Genomic DNA, 13,169 nt, shown 5'->3' on the forward strand with positions numbered 1-13,169 from the left:
TTACTTGTGCATGAAATCTACAGATCATGAGTAGCAGCAGGACTAGAAAAAGCGATTCAGTGGAAAATCTCTTGGCACAGCAACAAAAATCCTAAAAATATGAATGATTTTGCAACTTCAGTTTTTGAGGTCAATCTTATTGACCTAAAAGAAAAATTATTTTTATAACATAAATTATACTTGGTCACTGTATGTGTCTACAAAATAATGTGCTGATTCTCTTTAATACTGCTGAGTTTTGCCATCTTGCTCATGATAACAGCTTAATTACCTGAGGAGATATTATGATAGACATCATGTACTGCAAAATTTACAAAAATTATTCAAATTTTGGAACTCGGCCTCTAGAGACTGAGTTCAACAGGTAAAACACTAGTTCTGTAGCTGTTAAGGGACCAAATTTCTAATTTGAACTTACTGCCTTTATTAAGAAAATCAAAACAGCTTTATTTAGTTTTGGGGGAAAAAGTTCATGAGAAGGATACTTATAATCATAACAGATTAAAAAAAAAAAATAACAAAACAAAAAAATCACCAGAGTTTGTTTAGGTAAACAAAAAGATCCCAGTTTCCCTATGCAACTTCCTACATCTCTTGTCTGGAGATCATCTGATGAATTTTAAATTATTTCATTGGCTGTTCTGCTTTTCCTCACTATTGATCATAAGTTAGTTGAAATATATCATCTTGTTGCCTGTGTTAAAATTATCATATAGTCCTTTAAAAAAATAATATTTTCTTTCATCTTTTTGCCCATTCCAGATGAAAAGAATGTTATGAAGAAAGTGGTGTGCCATTTTGTAAAAGACAGAAAGTATATACCTATTTTCCTGAATACTGGAGAGTTTGAAGAAAACCTAGAATGCATTTTTTGCAGCAATGTTCTGTTCAGCCATAAAATGGACGGCAGTCTCTGTTGTAAGCTGCAGCCTAAATGTTTTCCAGGGAAATTTCAATTTATTCATGAAAGCATATGACTTTTTTTTTGATGTCTTAGAGCAAATTATAGCCTAAGAGACACCAGAACAGTGACAAACATATGGTCCATCCTACCTAATAGAATATTTTAGGCAAACGCCTGTCCTAGACATCTCTGATTTTCATAGGCATTAGCAAAGAAGTGTCTCGACTTTTATGTTTCAAATCAAAATTAAATTTCTTCCCTTCCCCTCCCTTCCCTTCCCTTCCCTTCCCTTCCCGAAACCTTCCCTTCCCTTCCCTTCCCTTCCCTTCCCTTCCCTTCCCTTCCCTTCCCTTCCCTTCCCTTCCCTTCCCTTCCCTTCCCTTCCCTTCCCGAAACCTTCCCTTCCCGAAACCTTCCCTTCCCGAAACCTTCCCTTCCCGAAACCTTCCCTTCCCGAAACCTTCCCTTCCCTTCCCTTCCCTTCCCTTCCCTTCCCTTCCCTTCCCTTCCCTTCCCTTCCCTTCCCTTCCCTTCCCTTCCCTTCCCTTCCCTTCCCTTCCCTTCCCTTCCCTTCCCTTCCCTTCCCTTCCCTTCCCTTCCCTTCCCGAAACCTTCCCTTCCCGAAACCTTCCCTTCCCGAAACCTTCCCTTCCCTTCCCTTCCCTTCCCGAAACCTTCCCTTCCCGAAACCTTCCCTTCCCGAAACCTTCCCTTCCCTTCCCTTCCCTTCCCTTCCCTTCCCTTCCCTTCCCTTCCCTTCCCTTCCCTTCCCTTCCCTTCCCTTCCCTTCCCTTCCCTTCCCTTCCCTTCCCTTCCCTTCCCTTCCCTTCCCTTCCCTTCCCTTCCCTTCCCTTCCCTTCCCTTCCCTTCCCTTCCCTTCCCTTCCCTTCCCTTCCCTTCCCTTCCCTTCCCTTCCCTTCCCTTCCCTTCCCTTCCCTTCCCTTCCCGAAACCTTCCCGAAACCTTCCCGAAACCTTCCCGAAACCTTCCCGAAACCTTCCCTTCCCTTCCCTTCCCTTCCCTTCCCTTCCCTTCCCTTCCCTTCCCTTCCCTTCCCGAAACCTTCCCTTCCCTTCCCTTCCCTTCCCTTCCCTTCCCTTCCCTTCCCTTCCCTTCCCTTCCCTTCCCTTCCCTTCCCTTCCCTTCCCTTCCCTTCCCTTCCCTTCCCTTCCCTTCCCTTCCCTTCCCTTCCCTTCCCTTCCCTTCCCTTCCCTTCCCTTCCCTTCCCTTCCCTTCCCTTCCCTTCCCTTCCCTTCCCTTCCCTTCCCTTCCCTTCCCTTCCCTTCCCGAAACCTTCCCGAAACCTTCCCGAAACCTTCCCGAAACCTTCCCTTCCCTTCCCGAAACCTTCCCTTCCCTTCCCTTCCCTTCCCTTCCCTTCCCTTCCCTTCCCTTCCCTTCCCTTCCCTTCCCTTCCCTTCCCTTCCCTTCCCTTCCCTTCCCTTCCCTTCCCTTCCCTTCCCTTCCCTTCCCTTCCCTTCCCTTCCCTTCCCTTCCCTTCCCTTCCCTTCCCTTCCCTTCCCTTCCCTTCCCTTCCCTTCCCTTCCCTTCCCTTCCCTTCCCTTCCCTTCCCTTCCCTTCCCGAAACCTTCCCTTCCCTTCCCGAAACCTTCCCTTCCCTTCCCTTCCCTTCCCTTCCCTTCCCTTCCCTTCCCTTCCCTTCCCTTCCCTTCCCTTCCCTTCCCTTCCCTTCCCTTCCCTTCCCGAAACCTTCCCTTCCCGAAACCTTCCCTTCCCGAAACCTTCCCTTCCCGAAACCTTCCCTTCCCGAAACCTTCCCTTCCCGAAACCTTCCCTTCCCTTCCCTTCCCGAAACCTTCCCTTCCCTTCCCTTCCCGAAACCTTCCCTTCCCTTCCCTTCCCTTCCCTTCCCGAAACCTTCCCGAAACCTTCCCGAAACCTTCCCGAAACCTTCCCGAAACCTTCCCTTCCCGAAACCTTCCCTTCCCTTCCCGAAACCTTCCCTTCCCTTCCTTTCCCTTCCCTTCCCTTCCCTTCCCTTCCCTTCCCTTCCCTTCCCTTCCCTTCCCTTCCCTTCCCTTCCCTTCCCTTCCCTTCCCTTCCCTTCCCTTCCCTTCCCTTCCCTTCCCTTCCCTTCCCTTCCCTTCCCTTCCCTTCCCTTCCCTTCCCTTCCCTTCCCTTCCCTTCCCTTCCCTTCCCTTCCCTTCCCTTCCCTTCCCTTCCCTTCCCTTCCCTTCCCTTCCCTTCCCTTCCCTTCCCTTCCCTTCCCGAAACCTTCCCGAAACCTTCCCTTCCCGAAACCTTCCCTTCCCGAAACCTTCCCGAAACCTTCCCTTCCCGAAACCTTCCCGAAACCTTCCCTTCCCTTCCCGAAACCTTCCCTTCCCTTCCCTTCCCTTCCCTTCCCTTCCCTTCCCTTCCCTTCCCTTCCCTTCCCTTCCCTTCCCTTCCCTTCCCTTCCCTTCCCTTCCCTTCCCTTCCCTTCCCTTCCCTTCCCTTCCCTTCCCTTCCCTTCCCTTCCCTTCCCTTCCCTTCCCGAAACCTTCCCTTCCCTTCCCTTCCCTTCCCTTCCCTTCCCTTCCCTTCCCTTCCCTTCCCTTCCCTTCCCTTCCCTTCCCTTCCCTTCCCTTCCCTTCCCTTCCCTTCCCTTCCCTTCCCTTCCCTTCCCTTCCCTTCCCTTCCCTTCCCTTCCCTTCCCTTCCCTTCCCTTCCCTTCCCTTCCCTTCCCTTCCCTTCCCTTCCCTTCCCTTCCCTTCCCTTCCCTTCCCTTCCCTTCCCTTCCCTTCCCTTCCCTTCCCTTCCCTTCCCTTCCCTTCCCTTCCCTTCCCTTCCCTTCCCTTCCCTTCCCTTCCCTTCCCTTCCCTTCCCGAAACCTTCCCTTCCCTTCCCGAAACCTTCCCGAAACCTTCCCGAAACCTTCCCGAAACCTTCCCGAAACCTTCCCGAAACCTTCCCGAAACCTTCCCTTCCCTTCCCTTCCCTTCCCGAAACCTTCCCGAAACCTTCCCGAAACCTTCCCTTCCCTTCCCTTCCCTTCCCTTCCCTTCCCTTCCCTTCCCTTCCCTTCCCTTCCCTTCCCTTCCCTTCCCTTCCCTTCCCTTCCCTTCCCTTCCCTTCCCTTCCCTTCCCTTCCCTTCCCTTCCCGAAACCTTCCCGAAACCTTCCCTTCCCTTCCCTTCCCTTCCCTTCCCTTCCCTTCCCTTCCCTTCCCTTCCCTTCCCTTCCCGAAACCTTCCCTTCCCGAAACCTTCCCTTCCCGAAACCTTCCCTTCCCTTCCCTTCCCGAAACCTTCCCTTCCCTTCCCGAAACCTTCCCTTCCCTTCCCTTCCCTTCCCTTCCCTTCCCTTCCCGAAACCTTCCCTTCCCGAAACCTTCCCTTCCCTTCCCTTCCCTTCCCTTCCCTTCCCTTCCCTTCCCTTCCCTTCCCTTCCCTTCCCTTCCCTTCCCTTCCCTTCCCTTCCCTTCCCTTCCCTTCCCTTCCCGAAACCTTCCCTTCCCGAAACCTTCCCTTCCCTTCCCTTCCCAAACCTTCCCTTCCCAAACCTTCCCAAACCTTCCCAAACCTTCCCAAACCTTCCCAAACCTTCCCAAACCTTCCCTTCCCAAACCTTCCCTTCCCAAACCTTCCCAAACCTTCCCAAACCTTCCCTTCCCAAACCTTCCCTTCCCAAACCTTCCCTTCCCAAACCTTCCCAAACCTTCCCAAACCTTCCCTTCCCAAACCTTCCCTTCCCAAACCTTCCCTTCCCAAACCTTCCCTTCCCAAACCTTCCCAAACCTTCCCAAACCTTCCCAAACCTTCCCTTCCCCTCATACAGAACAGAAACTATTCAGCTACAATTGTTTGTCAGGAATTTAACTTTTAAAATATATCAAATCTTGTCCTGTTCAAATGTAATCTGCCAGACTGAAGAACAAGTGAAAGAAGTTACGGGAAAGGAAGGATAGGTTTGGGGAAATTATATAAAAAACTAAAACAAATTTTCAAGTATTCAGAATTATCTAAGCCAGTAAGTTTAAATTGTTCATAAAAATAATTTGGAAATCTGTGTAGAGCAACGGCCTGTTCAAAAGTATAAATGACTTTCTAATTCATCCAAGTGCGTGTCATGCTGCACTGATTTTCAGCTGATTTATCATTGCCCCTAAATTTTGAATCATCTGAAGAATAGATTTAGACTATAATCCATTTGGTGACTTATGCCTTGACAGTAGATGAGATTAAAAGGTCAAGGTAAACCTGCAGTACATAGGACTGATCCATATTTCTGACCCTCTGTCCTTAGATTTATCCTAATAAATTCAATATAAAGAGGTCTGCTTTTTAATGTTAAGGGCAACTGGAATGGAATGCCATGGACTTATCAGTATATGAAGCTCTCTAACCTCTTAGGATGTCTGCATTGTTATGGGACAATAAAGAGTTTCAATCAAAAAAGGAAATTTTACAATAAAGAAAACTAGAGTCTGATGCTGCTGAGGAAAGGCTTATTGTTACTTTCAGTTAATCTCACTTGGTACATATCTGGTATGTGCTTTTAATTCAACACCTTGAAACACAGACTTTTCCTCTGCTATGTGTTTCATTCACCACCACAGGAGTCCACTGTCTAATTACAGGCACCCCTTTCTGGAGAAATCTTATTAGCAGAATTTAAACAAACAAAATAAATTTGTACTCCATTGAGATGTGCCTGTGTACTTAACCCTAGAGGGAGTGGAAACGTTATTTTGAAATTTGTCCTTTGAACCATTCACTGTAAAATCCAAGTTATGAAGTTGCTCATCCCCATGGACATCATATGAACAAATTCCCTACTTGACATTCTACAGCTAATTTTATTTTCCTTGAGCTAAACATAAACAATCTGACAACTGGCTTTTGCAAATTTGTTCTGAACTTCTTTGAAGTAGCTATTTTTAAAGGCAGATATCATCTCTGCTTGGGGCTGAGCACTGGAATGATTTATATTTGTTTCAATAATGAAAAGAATGCTAGAAGTTATTTTCTACATGGTTTGTTCCATTAGATACATTTATTCTGACAGGAAGTGCTGAAATGCTAGCAATAAAGTGCTGGAATTACACATTTAAGTTTAGGATCAAAATTCAGCAGAAAATTCCAAGTGAGATAAAGCTTGTACCTTTGAACTAAACTGGGAGACATGTATTATTTAAACAGCCATACATTCAAGCACAGCCTGTCCAAGTCAAAAGCTCTTCTTTAAAGGGTCACATGCAGAGGAAGATTGCTAGGAAAAAGTAGCTGGAATGCACGGACAAAAGCTGTAACCGTGGTTTAGGGAGGAAAAATAAATAAAATTTGAAAAGACCATTAAAAAATTTTAACAAGAAGTTCTCAGTGTAGATTTAGCATTGAACTAATTTCCAAGGCTCTGTGAAAACACATGGGTTTGGATATTATTACTCTATTTGTAGAATAGTTGGAAACAAATAACAAGCTTCGGAACATGCAAGTCCCTCTTCTGATCTCATAACTTGTCTTGATGATTGTACTTGATTTAATGTCATTTGGATGGCATAAAAGTCCTGTAATTGAGCAAAAGGAACTGCCAAATCCTACACCTGGAGAGGAGGCACCCAATACACCAATATATTCTGAGGTCTGGTATTCTGGGAAGCAGATTTGCAGTAGAGGATCTGGGGCCCCTGGTGGGCACCCAATCAAACAATCAGCAATTTACCTGTACGGAAAGGAAGGGTGGGATCCTAGGCTGCATGGTCTGGGAGTGTTGACAGCAGGTTGAGGATGAGCATTTCCTTCTGCTCAGCACTGGTGAGGTCACACCTAGACCTCTGGTTGTTGGTTCTCAAGTGCAAGACAGATACAGGCGTAGTACAGAGACTCCAGCAAACAGTCATGAAGATGATTAAGGGACTGGAAATTCTTTTCTATCAGTAAAAACTGAGGCAGCTGCGGCTGTTCAACCTGGAGAAAGGAAGCCTCAGGGGGATCTTATCAATATATGTCAATACCTGAAGGAATGGTGCAAAGGGACCAGGTTCATTTGCATTATTATAGATTTCCAAAGATCAAATTATCATTTGCTAGTATGTGATTTTGATTTCAGAGTTATCATTGGAGGGTTTTTTTTTTATTTATTTATTTTATTTGGGTTTGTTTGTTTGGTTGGTTGGTTGGTTGGTTTGGTTTTTGTTTGGTTTTGGTTTTGGTTTTTTGTTTGTTTGTTCATTTGTTTTGGGTCTTTTTTGTGTATTGTGACTGACTTTTTGCCCTTTAACTCTCATTTTCAGGATCTGGTGATAACTGCAGTAGCATTTGAACAATAGAGGAACTCAAAAGCTGGAATGAGTAAAAAAGAAAGTACTTTTTTTTTTTCTTGTTTTAAAGTGGAACAGCTACATAGCATTTCAGCTTGTTCATTGACTTCACAGTCTCTTCTTTGGTTACTTCTTTTAGATTTGGTTTGGACCTGAAAAAACAAAGTTTTAAAAATCTAAAGAATTAAGACTGGGAAGAAAAGCAATCTTCTTTCCAGGTGAACTGGGCCAAACAAAATGAAGCATCAATCAATACTTTCTTAAAATAAAAGCTGGGGAAATACCTGTGAGTAAATTTAGTCAGAGTGTTCTCCACAGAGTAGAACTCACCACAATTTGCTTACACTTCAAAATTTAAATAGCTTTCAAAAAAAAATTGATTAATTTCCTGCCACACTGTCAGCCCAGTTCCTCAGCAAACAGACTGATCAGAACACTGAGAATATTTAGAATCCGTATTTATTTTAAAAAATCTTTCTTTACAGAATTTTGACAGTCTATCACAAGCCATTTCTTGCTTTCTGGATTATAATCTCTCTGAAATATTCCACCTGCCTACTACCTCCTTCTTCAATCTGCTCTGGGATGTAGATCTGTTTTGTCTCATTTTTACCTTATCTATTTTGTTTTTACTGCCAGCTCTTTCTGCATGCGATGATGTTGCTGAGTAATGCAGCACATTGTCTTTAAAATGACAAGAGGTAAAGAATGTAGGAAATCTTACTTGAAAAGAATTTTTTTTTCTCATGGTAGTCTAAAAGACACACCTATAGACCTCAAACTGAAACTACTAAGTTTACTCAGGCTTTCTGTACACAAAAATAATTAAATGTTATGTTTTCCAAACAGAAATGGCATCTATTTTATGTATATCTACTTGTTTTATATCAGACAACAAAGAAATTGCAAATTCTAGTTGTCCATGAGAAAGGAATAGCTAATACCAGAGATAATTTTAGCACTGGGGAACATCTACGGTATTCAATTACTATTTTCAGTGTTAAAGAAGAAAATAAACAAGCAAATAAAATGCAGAAAGCATATCTTTAAAACACAGAACTAAAGAGTTATAAAAATTTAATTGCCATGGTCTAAAATTCAAAAGTTTCAAGTAAGACTTGAAACCTGTCTTTCTGTGGATTGTTCTTTGTCCCAAACTGTTATACCATGACATAATCGGCCCTTGAAGGAGTAGCCAAACTCACATGCAGCTAATTTATCATGATTATCACTCTGGCTGTACTAGTTCTGAAACTTGCTCCTTTGGAGTGATCTCAGCATGTCTGTGTGGTTCTCCCATTCAGCTATTCAGCTGTACTGCAAGAATTTTTGTTCAGCTTACTGTGCGCCATCTGGAAAAATTATCTAAAATCATAAATCTAATGACAGCCGCCATCCTTCCCTCTTGCTGAGAGGTGGTGGAGTCAGTTGCAGGGATGGCTTGAAGATGAACCAAGAATAACAGATTGAAGAATACAGAGAGTTTCACTATACATGATGTCTTCTTGCTTGGATTTGACATATATCTTGTCTAACCCTATGCAGTCAAAACATATGTTTGAGCTAGCTGTGGTCACGATGATACCATTTTCCCTAATTCTCAAAGTAGTCTCCACTTAGGGTGAAACCAGCAAGCTTGAATGAAGATAAATGTCTTTTTTTTCACAGTTATACTTTTATTTATGAACCAGTTATGGGGCAAGAATTGATGGTTACATTCCACAGATCAGAAGAGTAATCACAATGGTCCTGTCTGCCTTTCACATCCAGGAATATAATGTGTGGTGTATGTTTAAGTTCACATTTTGGATTATTAAATTAAATACAATTTTTAATGTTTCATATACACAGCAAATTTCAAGAAGCTGGTGAAGCTATAGGATTCTTATATTAGCAAATTCATAACCTCCTCATATATGTCATAGCTTTAAAATTACTGGTTTTTTAATACTAGTATGAGTCAGTTAAACATATTTTACATTGAAAAACAAAGCCAGATCTCTATAATGGTACACAGAGACTATTATATTCAATTCTATCTTACCCAGATCCACATGCTCAGGAACAGAGGTCCATTAAGGAGTGACAAGATGAATATTCATTTCCTTTCCTAAACCTAAAAGTCTGTGTTTTTATCAGATGTTAGAGATGACAGACTTCAATATCACAATTGAGGTATTTCTTTTCCTTATTCTCTTTTTCAAATAATAATCAAAAAGATTTGTCCAAAATCTTGTTGGTCTGTAATAGAATAAAAATAGATTTAAAGTATTCGTTTCTTTCTTAAAAATTATTATTTCTAATAATTTTTACATTATTTGTACTCTTTCTAGAAGTCTTAGAGTATACTTCACAATTATCTAGTATTATTAATGATGATACTATGGTCAAAATAACATGATTTAGTCAGTTCTCATTTTCTTTTCTTTTGGTGTTGGCAATCATGATTCATAACAGCCAAGGGTACATGTCTGCACTATAAAGATACCTAAAAACAATTTGCATGAGATGGAAACGTCACAGGGCAGATAAAAACCTTCACTCTATGTTGCACAATGTCAGTTTTATGGCATAGACTGTATTGATATGAGAATTACTCACAGCATGTCGGAACTGTGAATAGGTCTCACCTCTTCACTGTGAAAGTTTCCAGGAAAGAGGTTTATCTTTCACAGTTATGGAAAAGCATTCAAAGAAATAAGTAAAAAATACAACAGAAGTTTTCACAAGTCTTTTTTGCTTGAATTAAGAAGCCAGTCTTAAAACAGACAGAGCTATTGTACTACACATTCCCTTCTAGACTTCTGAACTCTCTCACACACTTCTGGTGATGCGGCACTGTATGAATATCTCTTAGATTCACATGGTGAATGTTAAATGTCATCTTGCCACCTGAGGAGACAATGCTATACCTCCAACCTCTTTGCCAACTAATTGCATTTTAGGGCTACTAGTCCTCTTTGGCATGTGGTGTCATGGAGCAGAGTATATACCAAGGTACATACTGAAGTATCATGAAATAATGAACAAGCTTGAGAGCAGAATGCTGCTTGATTTCACCAACTAATAGATGATGAAGTTAGTGAGAAACCAGAGACATCAAATAATGTGCTATGTTTTACAGACCATTCTCAGTGCAAGACAACAAAAAAGTGTAATGTCTTAGATAGAGAAATTCTTACCCAAGACATATGATTTTAAAATGCCTTGTCAAGCTTAAAATGATAAGAAGTTGGCCTATCAGCAAGCCTTCTATTTTGATATGTGCTTCTTAATTTTTTTTTACAGTACAGTTACAATAAAACTTATTAGTAATGTATGCCCTCTTCACATTTCTTTAAGTGATACCCTGAACTGCCTCTTTAAACACTGTTTTCCAGAAAAAGTCCCAATCATCTAACCTCCAGGGGAAAAAAATTAAAATTATATAAAACAAGATTTTGGCATGAGTATGACTGCATCCCAAGAAGCTTAATACAGGAGCTAGAGTTGATGATTTTTGAAAGCAAAAAAATTATTTTTCTTAGCATCTATAGAAATAAAAGTATCATACTGAAATGTTTTACTCTTTTTACCATTAATGAGTCTCCAAAGCATGTGTCAGTCATGCATTGATGGACCATTTATTCCACTCCTATATATCAGGTGAAAAAACAAACAGAGAAGAATCCCAGGAAATTACAGGAGCAGTTTTAGACCTAAAGTCTTTTAAGTGTACATTTACTCATCATGCATCATATACTGTCTTCGTGATTTGATAGCTACTAAACTTTCTGAAAAGACCTTTCCTGATGGAATAGTGAGAGTTGTCTCAGAAACCACTCAGAGCTTCATGCCTTGAAAATGCAGTAATGGAATGATCATACTCTTCAAAACAGATACTGTCAGCTTTTGATAATTTTCATGGAAAAAAGAGTGGAAAAAGTTGTTCTAACCAAACTTGCAGCTGCTTGAAAAATTCCTCCTCCCCTGCTCCCATCCCTGAGAAATAACATAAGTGTTTTTTTAGATATGAAATATATATTCTTTTCTACCTGTGTTATTCATGAGTAGCTGTAAATAAAGCAAATCCTTGACCAGTCAGTCTGATAGCCTATAAAACTATTATATCTCCTCCATGATTTATACTGGCCATTATTGCATTTCGATTGGATGACACTCAAAAAACCCTTCTTTATCTAAAAATATAAAGAGGAAATGAGACATCATGGAGGTGAGGTAAAACAAAAAATATGTTAGCAACTGTGTTATGAAAGACTCTTCAAGGAAATAGATCACCCCACAAGGCCTCTTTGTGGCAGTTGTTATTTGTCAGCAACATGGGAAACATTTATTCTTTCACAGTTCTCTTTTAAGATATAATTAATGATCTGCTAATAGTTCTGCTGTTTTCACAAGGGCACCAAAAACCTCAAAGTACTTTATAGCAATGACTTCAGGCTTTGAAGAAGTATAAAACTGTAATTCTTAGGAAAAATATTTTCCCTTTTCCATATTTTCCATTAAATCATTTGTCTTCACCACCAACAACAGTAGAAAAAAGCAAAATTTCAAACTGAACATTCAGGACTGGAAATGCTAAAAACAGGCAGAAAGAAAACCCTTGGTAAACTTTAATTAGGAAGATTGAAGCAATATGGTCTCAAAAATTAGGCTGTTGAAATTGTCTAAAAATTAAAATATCAATGTCTAGTTTTCATTACAAATTTGGTAGGATTCAAAAGTCATTCTCTGTTCAAAACTAAATCTGAAAAATAGTTATTGCTGTGGGTTTTCACTCAGAATTGCCCAGTAGTTAAATTCATACATGCTGCTTAGTTATTACGTGGATGAAGAGACAGAGGGAAAATTATGAATTAGTTTAGTCTCCAGACAGTATACAAAGTCTGCTAGCATGTTGTATTGAAAATGATGTGAACAAAATAGCTGTGGAATAAGACAACTGAAAATGAGAAGCAGAATGTAGTGGAATTAGCATTAATGCAGATTCTGGAAGTCAGTTTAATAGAAAACAAATGCAACATTCTATTGTTTTCCTATTATGAATTCAATTACCTCTTAGAGAACTAAGAAAACACAGTGAGGCAAATAGCTTTTAAAAATATTTGTAAAGAAAATAATTAGAAACCAAAGTAATTAAATGTAAAACTAATTTTTGGGTCTTCTTTTAGTTTGTTTTTTTTATTTTAAATACTGGGCTTAAAACACAAAAGATGAATTGTCCTAAAATTTTTAAAACAAAAAAATCTCTCAAACAGTTTTCCCTGGAAAGAGAATTTATAAGGGTGAAAATTGCTGTGAATTGCTCAATGAGACATATTATTGGATGCTAACTTTATGTGAACTAATGAACTGTTTTATCTCCAATATTATTATATGAATAACTTCTCAGTACTATAATTACCAGTAATGACAAAAGCACATAATTTAACTGCTTATTAAAAAAAAAAAAAAAAAGAATCCTATTAATAGGAGAAAATTATTTAATAGATGAAATGGCCTTAATCAACTTTGGCTTTAGAAGTCTATATATCATTTATTAATATGTTTCAACTCAGTGAGTTGATAAGGTTGTTCATATCTTATCTATAATAGTTTGCTTGACCAGAATATTTTAAGAGGTTTTATTCTGCTTGAAGAAAATTGATTTTCTTTTAATTTTTTACACAGTTCTATTTATCTTTGCTATGCTACTTAGGGTGTTAATACTACTGAAAGAAGGGGGGGTTTACAGACTTGATAAGTGCTTTTCTTCCAGCTCTCTCTCCGGCTTATAGCTTTTGCTATTTTTAGCACAGAAAAGTTTATTGGTCCGTTTATTCTTGTATGGATCAGTTCTCCTGGACAAGAAGAACATAAAAGAGTAAACTTTTTATATATACATATATGTGTGTGTGTGTGTGCATGTGTGTGTGTGTGTGTGTGGTGAAATCAGGAAACTAAGAATAGGAAAACTGGATTAAACTGTCTTTTAAAATACAAAACCATTCTACTGCTCCA

The sequence above is a fragment of the Haemorhous mexicanus genome, chromosome 3, assembly GCF_027477595.1.
Source record: "Haemorhous mexicanus isolate bHaeMex1 chromosome 3, bHaeMex1.pri, whole genome shotgun sequence".
Classification (NCBI taxonomy): domain Eukaryota; kingdom Metazoa; phylum Chordata; class Aves; order Passeriformes; family Fringillidae; genus Haemorhous; species Haemorhous mexicanus.